The sequence below is a fragment of the Macadamia integrifolia genome, chromosome 6 (genome assembly GCF_013358625.1).
Source record: "Macadamia integrifolia cultivar HAES 741 chromosome 6, SCU_Mint_v3, whole genome shotgun sequence".
NCBI classification, from domain to species: domain Eukaryota; kingdom Viridiplantae; phylum Streptophyta; class Magnoliopsida; order Proteales; family Proteaceae; genus Macadamia; species Macadamia integrifolia.
In genome coordinates, this window is record NC_056562.1 from 25,793,587 (window position 1) to 25,800,960 (window position 7,374).

The following is a 7,374-nucleotide window of genomic DNA, read 5'->3' on the forward strand; positions in this document are numbered from 1 at the left end:
TCTTTGTACATTTTGGTACTTCCTGGATGAAGTGAGTACTCGGAGCTGTGTGCTTCTCTCACGATTTTATCCTGTATATCCAAATCATCGGGTACACACAATCTGTCTCGAAACATCAATGCCCCATCACTGGCTAAAGTAAAATCTGGGTCGTTCATTGTTTGGTCTTGAACCTTAACTCTGATTCGCTGCAATTCAGGATCCAAAGGTTGCTTCAGTATCACCTCTTGCCTAATTGCCGGATGCACCTGTAGAGCCGATAAAGATACCGTCAACCATTTAAGGTTTTCTGGTTGAGGTTCAAGCTCTAGGGTTGCCCCTTCATACAAGAGGGTCTCTTCCATTAGCATCGCCTCTTGCCCAAGTGGTGAGCTTACTGCTAAGCATGAAAGCGACACAGTCTGTGTCTTCCGACTCAATGCATCTGCCACTACATTAGCCTTGCCGGGATGATACTGAATATCGCAGTCATAATCCTTCATGAGTTCAAGCCATCTTCTCTGTCTCATATTCAAATCCTTCTGGGTGAAGAAGTATTTCAGGCTCTTGTGGTCACTGTATATCTCACACTTTTCTCCATACAAATAGTGTCGCCAGATCTTAAGGGAAAAAATGACTGCCGCTAGTTCCAAGTCATGAGTGGGGTAATTCTTCTCATACTCCTTTAGTTGTCGGGATGCATATGCTATTACTTTCCCGCGTTGCATGAGAACACAACCCAACCCAACTTTGGAAGCATCGGTATAGACCGTCATTCCACCTGTGCCTTCAGGAATAGTCAGCACAGGGGCAGTCACTAACTTTTCTTTCAATTCCTGGAAGCTCTTCTCACATTCTTCTGCCCAGTCAAATTTCACACCCTTTTTAGTCAATTTGATCCGAGCAAAATTCTCGATGAAACGCCGGTAGTATCCAGCCAATCCCAGGAAGCTTCTAATTTCAGTAACATTCTTGGGACTTTCCCATTCCACTACTGCTTTTACCTTAGCAGGATCCACTTCGATTCTGGCTTTAGACACTACGTGCCCCAGGAACCCCACTTGTTCAAGCCAGAATTCACACTTGCTGTACTTGGCAAACAACTGTTGATCTCTCAACCTCTGTAATACCATTCTCAAGTGTTGAGTGTGCTCCTCTTCGGTCTTGGAGTAGATCAAGATATCGTCAATAAAAACAATTACCCATTTGTCGAGCACATCCTGGAATACTCGATTCATTAGATCCATAAATGCTGCCGGCGCATTGGTTAACCCGAAGGACAACACTAGGAACTCATAATGGCCGTATCGAGTCCTAAATGCTGTTTTGGGTATATCACTACTCTTTATCTTGAGCTGAAAATAGCCGGACCGAAGGTCTATCTTCGAAAATACTCTGGCTCCCTGCAACTGATCAAATAAATCGTCAATGCGTGGCAATGGATACTGGTTCTTAATGGTCAGCTTATTCAACTCCCGGTAATCTATGCACATACGCAGACTACCATCCTTCTTCTTGACGAACAACACCGGGGCACCCCAAGGTGAAACACTTGGGCGAATAAACCCCTTTTCCAATAGTTCCTCTAACTGCATCTGCAACTCCTTCAATTCAGCTGGTGCCATCCTATATGGAGCCTTTGATATTGGAGCTGCTCCAGGAATCAAGTCTATGGCAAACTCCAACTCTCTGTCAGGTGGTAAATGCATCAGATCATCTGGGAAAACATCGGGAAACTCTTTAACCACCTTTACTTCTTCTAGAGGTGTAACTCTTGCATCAACATCGAGTACCGAGGCTATGTAACCCTAACATCCACTTTCTAGTAACTTTACCGCTTGGAGAGCGGAGACCAGAACCTTCCTCACCCTTTTCATGGTATCTGCTCGGTACACCCACTCTTTCCCTTCGTCATCTGTTACTTTAATCAGTCTTTCCGCACAGATCACATTAGCTCGATGAGCCGACAACCAATCCATACCCAATATAGCATCAAAATTCTGCATATTGAATTTAATAAGTTGTGCATCAAAGTTCTTCCCACTAATCTCCACTGGGCACGGTCCATACACTTCCTTCAACTGTGCAATTTTACCAGTAGGCATACTAACAATCATCCCCTGGTCTAGGATCCTGGGTGACATCCCAAGTTTCCCTACAAATCTCTTAGATGCGAATGAATGAGTAGCTCCTGAATCAAATAAAACATAGGCTGGTATGCCCGATATGGGTAGGATACCTAATATAACAATGTATATAATTTCAGCAGGTCATCAACATTAATCATAATGAACTTCTTAATTTAAAATGTACCTGCTACAACTTCTGTACTAGCCTCAGCTTCCTCGGCTGATAGGGCATACATCCTTCCCTGTGGTTGATTGCCTCGAGGCAAGGGAGGTCGGTAAGCAGAGGGCTGACTGGAGGGCAAGGCTGGTCGGGACCGACAGTCTTTCGCATAATGCCCATAGGAATGGCAATTGAAACAACGAATCTGAGACATCGAAACTGGAGCGGGGCCCCTCTGCACTTGACCCGATGCAGATGAAGGTCGAGGTGGCCTTGGAGCTGTAGGAGCCACACTAGTGTTCGGGCGAACAGAGGTTGAACCCGAACCACCGACTGGCCTAGGAGGATAGCCAGATGGCCTATAGGGCTGCCTATACATAGGCCCAGAACTGTATGATCCATGGTATGCCTTGGAGGAATTTCCCACATCTGGGAATGGATTTGATCTCTTCCACAGTCCAGGAGTGAGGGACTGTTCACCCTTTTGCTTATCTTCCATCGTTTTGGCCTTCTGTACAATCTGGCCATATTCGGTTAAATCCAAGACTTCTAGCACAGACCCAATAGACGCTTTTAGGCCCTTTAGGAACCTTGCTGCCTTCTCTTCAGCTGTTCGCATATGCCTTGGGGCAAAATGGAATAAACTTTCGAACTGTTGCTGATACTCAAGGACAGTCTTACCTCCTTGAGTTAAGGCCATGAACTCAGTCTCTTTTCGGTTCCTGAAACTGCGTGGATAATGGTTATCCAAGAATAATTCCTTAAACTGCTCCCAAGTAGGTTCTGGATGAGCAGCCATCAATATAGGCTTGGAAGCTTGCCACCAAGAATTTGCCTCTTTCTTGAGTTGTAACCCAGCACAAATGAGCTTCTGGGCATCCGTGCACTCAAGCACCTCAAATATCTTCTCCAATTCTTGGATCCATTGATCCGGTTCTAGAGGATCACTTCCCACCTTAGAGAATACCGGTGGTAAGTTCCTCTTGAACGACTCCACTACCCTTGACGTATTACTCGTCGCCGGGAAGTTAGGAGCATAGGCAGGATAGTAGGAGTACGGATGGGGCATCCCATGCTGAGGAATACCGAATGGTGGGATTGGAGGTGTACCCACTTGTGGTCCCGTTCCCGACCCTATAGGTGGGTCCCGTGGGGTGAGTACCCGGGGAGGTTGACCCGGTTGAGAAAAATCCAACTGTTGCTGGATGGCAGTCATAAATGCTTGCTGTTGCTGAAGCATTTGTTGCTGGAAAGCTTGTTGGGACTGCTGAATTATTGTAGCAACATCTCCCAGTGTAATGACCGGTGGAGGGTCCGGGAGTGCAGTCATAGGTGGGTCCCCATGTGCCCCACCCTGACCATGGGTCTCTGCAGGTAGCGGAGGTGAGGTATGCCCCACAGAACGGGCCCCTCTGGGATTTTATGGTCGACCGACCCGACGAGGACCCCGCGAGGTACCTCGGGCATTACTACCGGATCTAGTACGTACCATCGTATCCTTGTACCTGGAACATATCACACACCATATTGGTTAAACACCATAGACTGATTTAGGCACACAACCATATGCCATTAGGTGAGGTGTTGTAGTGTATGATAGCCTGTAAATTAATCATAGCTCAATTCCAAGATACAGGCAAAGTTCACAACATACATGCTAATGGTCCCACTTGACCGTAGCATATTGATCATAGGATTAATCTCCACCATAAAACCAATGCATTCATAATAGGAGAAAAGAAGGGAAAAGACAAAGAAGGAAAATTTTCAAAATTTTAAAATTTTTCCCTTCTGTCCAAACCGGTGGGATGAACCGACGGTAGGACCCGCCGGTCCCAACACCCCAAACACCGGCGGGTAGGGACCCGCCGGTCTTGGCCGAGATAAAACACGAACAGGGCCAAAAAGGCCCTGTTTTGTCTGTCACTCTCACTCTCTCCCCTCTCTTTCTTCCTTTTCCTCTTGGACGATTTTGGGAGTTTACTCGGCGCTCCTACTCGCGATTCCACTCATCCACACGGCGCTTTAGTGAAGAGTTAACTCGTCTTCATCCAAGTAAGTTCCTCTTCTTCTCTTTTTTTCCAGAATTTCAATTTGGGTGAAATGCTTGTATAGGTTTACTTTCTAAGCTTTCTTTCTCTATTTTCCACCATGGAAAAGTATTATCATGTGTTTGTGATGATTCCACTGTGCTCATTTGTAGTTTATAGGAATTATCTCTCTTTATTTGGAGAAAAACCCAAATTGATGCCCTAGGTTCCCAAATTTGGGGTTTCTTCAATCCTTACTGTTTTGCTCAAATTGACGACTCCTTTGTAATGCATTTCGCTTGTTTTACGCTAGATATGAGTTAGATTTCATTGAATCATCCATTATGCTTGAAATCCCCATGTAGTTCCATAGAAATCCCTCTTTTTGTCTTGGTTCCTTAAATTTTCATCCCATACTTGTATTCTTCTAATTCCATAACCTATTTGGGGGTATGTTCTTGCAAATTTCGACATCCCACTACGGTGGCATTTCGTTCTAGACCCTAGGGTTCAAACTTTTACTTCCCTATGAATGGGTCGGTGCATCGAAGCCGAACCCTTCCATGTTATTTATACTCATTCTCTCCTTTGCTGTCATTTTACTGTTTTGGCACTTTTCCATGCGTTGTCATCTACCATGTTCATGTCATAAGTTTTCTATCATTCCTAGATCGTTGCCATTCCTGTTTTGCATAAATTGGATTTTGGCTTTCCTTCTTTAATGCTGCTGTCTTTTCTTGCTGTACTAACCCATCTTTCTTTCCTTATTGCCAGAATGTCTTCTCGCACCGGCAAAGGGCCATCTTCCTCTGGCGTTCGACGCAAGACCACCGCCTCTAAGCGGAAAAGTGCGGAGACCAGCACTTCAGCTCATTGCACAGGGAGACCTGCACCTGCTCAGTCTGACCCTTCAGACTATGATGAGGAGCACTTCACTAGTGCAGAGGCCGCAGCCAACTGGCCTAACTTCCTGAAGGGGCCAGTGTTGATGGAAAAGACCGTGGTAGTCGAGGACTTCCACAAGGCCCAACTTCAGGAGAGGTTCTCAGCATTGGGCTGGGACACTATTCTTCAGGTGGACCGACCGTGCTACGAGCAGCTCGTCCGTCGGTTTTATTGCAACCTCGCGGTGTCGTATCAGTACGGGGAATTCACTATCAGTAGCCTGGTGAAGGGAGTGGATATCCAGCTGACGGTAGACACCTTGTAGATTTATTTCTTCTCATTCCTTGTAATTGCGATGTAACTTGAATTTCATTTATGGAATGAAATATCTTTGGATAGTGGACTGTTATGGTGTTTTCATATGTGGAGTACCTGTGTGGTTTTGTGGTGATGTGACTTTTCTATCTATGCCCTTGGTTATATTATTATCTGTTGTTTATCAGGTTTTGTGTAAAATTTTTGGAAATCCCACTTTACGCCGTTATGCTGCCGAAATTTCGTCGAAATAGTACTTTATAGGTTATAGTACCAACCTAATTACCTTTTATCTACACTCACGCATGCCATGAATGCAACTTATAATATAACTCCATTTTTATACTTCCTTTCTTTGACTTTTAATCTTTAAAGCTTTTATATTTGCCCAACCCCATTTTCCTATTATAGAATCTACGGGATTCTAATGGTATGCTGTGAGTGGAGCAGAGCATCACGCTCTGATACCACCCTTTGTCACACCCCGTTCACACTGAACCGGAGCGGTGACCGGGTTAACACCGGTTAACCCATACCTGCCAGGATCATCAGATACTGTATTCCACCACAGCATACACACACTAACATCAATTCATCAGATCAGCGGAAGATTAAATTTTACCTATAAATAATTCCCATATACTTGATACCCAAATGATAACACCATAATTATATACATTTGGGCCCGAAGGCATGATATATACACAAAAAGAATAAAGTTCAAATATCAAGTAAATACAGGAAATTATCAAAGTCATCAGAGTACACAGCTCGGCTCGGTAGTGGAGCTCAACACGGCCTCAAAACTGTTGTCCCGCAGCACAGCTCTCACATGCGCAGTCTACACCGTGCTCAAACTCCTCAGGGGTCCACCAGTCCTCTCCAGGGAACTCGACTGTGGGACCCACCCCACGCTCCTCAGATGCATGACCTACAAAATCATCTAAAAAGGGGGTGTACACGTGGAATGAGCTCACTAGCTCACTAGATTTAAAATGTAACCGCAAGCGTACGGATCAGTGTAGCTACGGGTTGAACACAGGGAGAGCAGCCACTTTATTTTTTTATTTCTTTTAATAATGTGAAAGTGAACTGATTAATGATTGTGATCTAATTCTAATTACCGTCCTAAAATAACGTCCTAACCATTCGTCATCTAAGAATTTAAAGACGCAAGCCACACAATTAAAATTAAATAAATAAATAACTAAAAGTAAACTACCCATGCAATTAAAAAAAATAATAAATAAATAAAGGGAAAAATGCTGAAATAAAAATAAAGTAAAAGAAAGGGAATAAAGCTAGAGAGAGACTCACAAGTAGGTTTCTCTACTTAGCCCGAGGGATGCATAATAATATGAGCTTCCCTACTTGACCAGAGAGTCACTCTTACAAGGGTTACTCTACTTGGCTTTAGGGAAAGGGAGACAATTAAAATAAAAGCAATAAATTGATGGTTCTATGGCTAGGAGGGGCAAAGCCAACACATACACTAGCCATGAACCTTGGGGGAAAGGGATAGCAATAATGTAATGACTGAATAAAAATCCTAAATTAAGAAAGAAATGGTAGTCAGAAGAGGGAATGAGAGGGGGGAGAGAAGACTACTGAAAGAGCCGACTTACTTGAATCAATGCTTGAACTTGAAAAAAAAATTGCTCCACGGCTCGTGATCTTGTCACCTAGATCTAAGCCTAGAACTATAACTTAAAAAATTACAACTCAATTGCATAAATCATAAACATAAAAAGAACTGAATAAAAATAAAAAAGTGCTTGCATTAATTGATATAAAAAAAACTATTACAAAAGTGATTAAAGCAAAAATAGAGAAGAACTAGAACTAAAGAGAGAAAGAGGAAGAGAGAGAGCAACTA

At 43.7% G+C, this 7,374-nt stretch overlaps 1 protein-coding gene across 5 annotated transcripts in view; it reads right to left on the reverse strand.

Annotated features, from left to right (window-relative positions):
- Positions 1-7,374, reverse strand: part of LOC122082428 (trihelix transcription factor ASIL1-like) — an 80,899-nt gene that overhangs the window by 61,732 nt on the left and 11,793 nt on the right. The gene's annotated exons all lie outside the window — the stretch shown is intronic.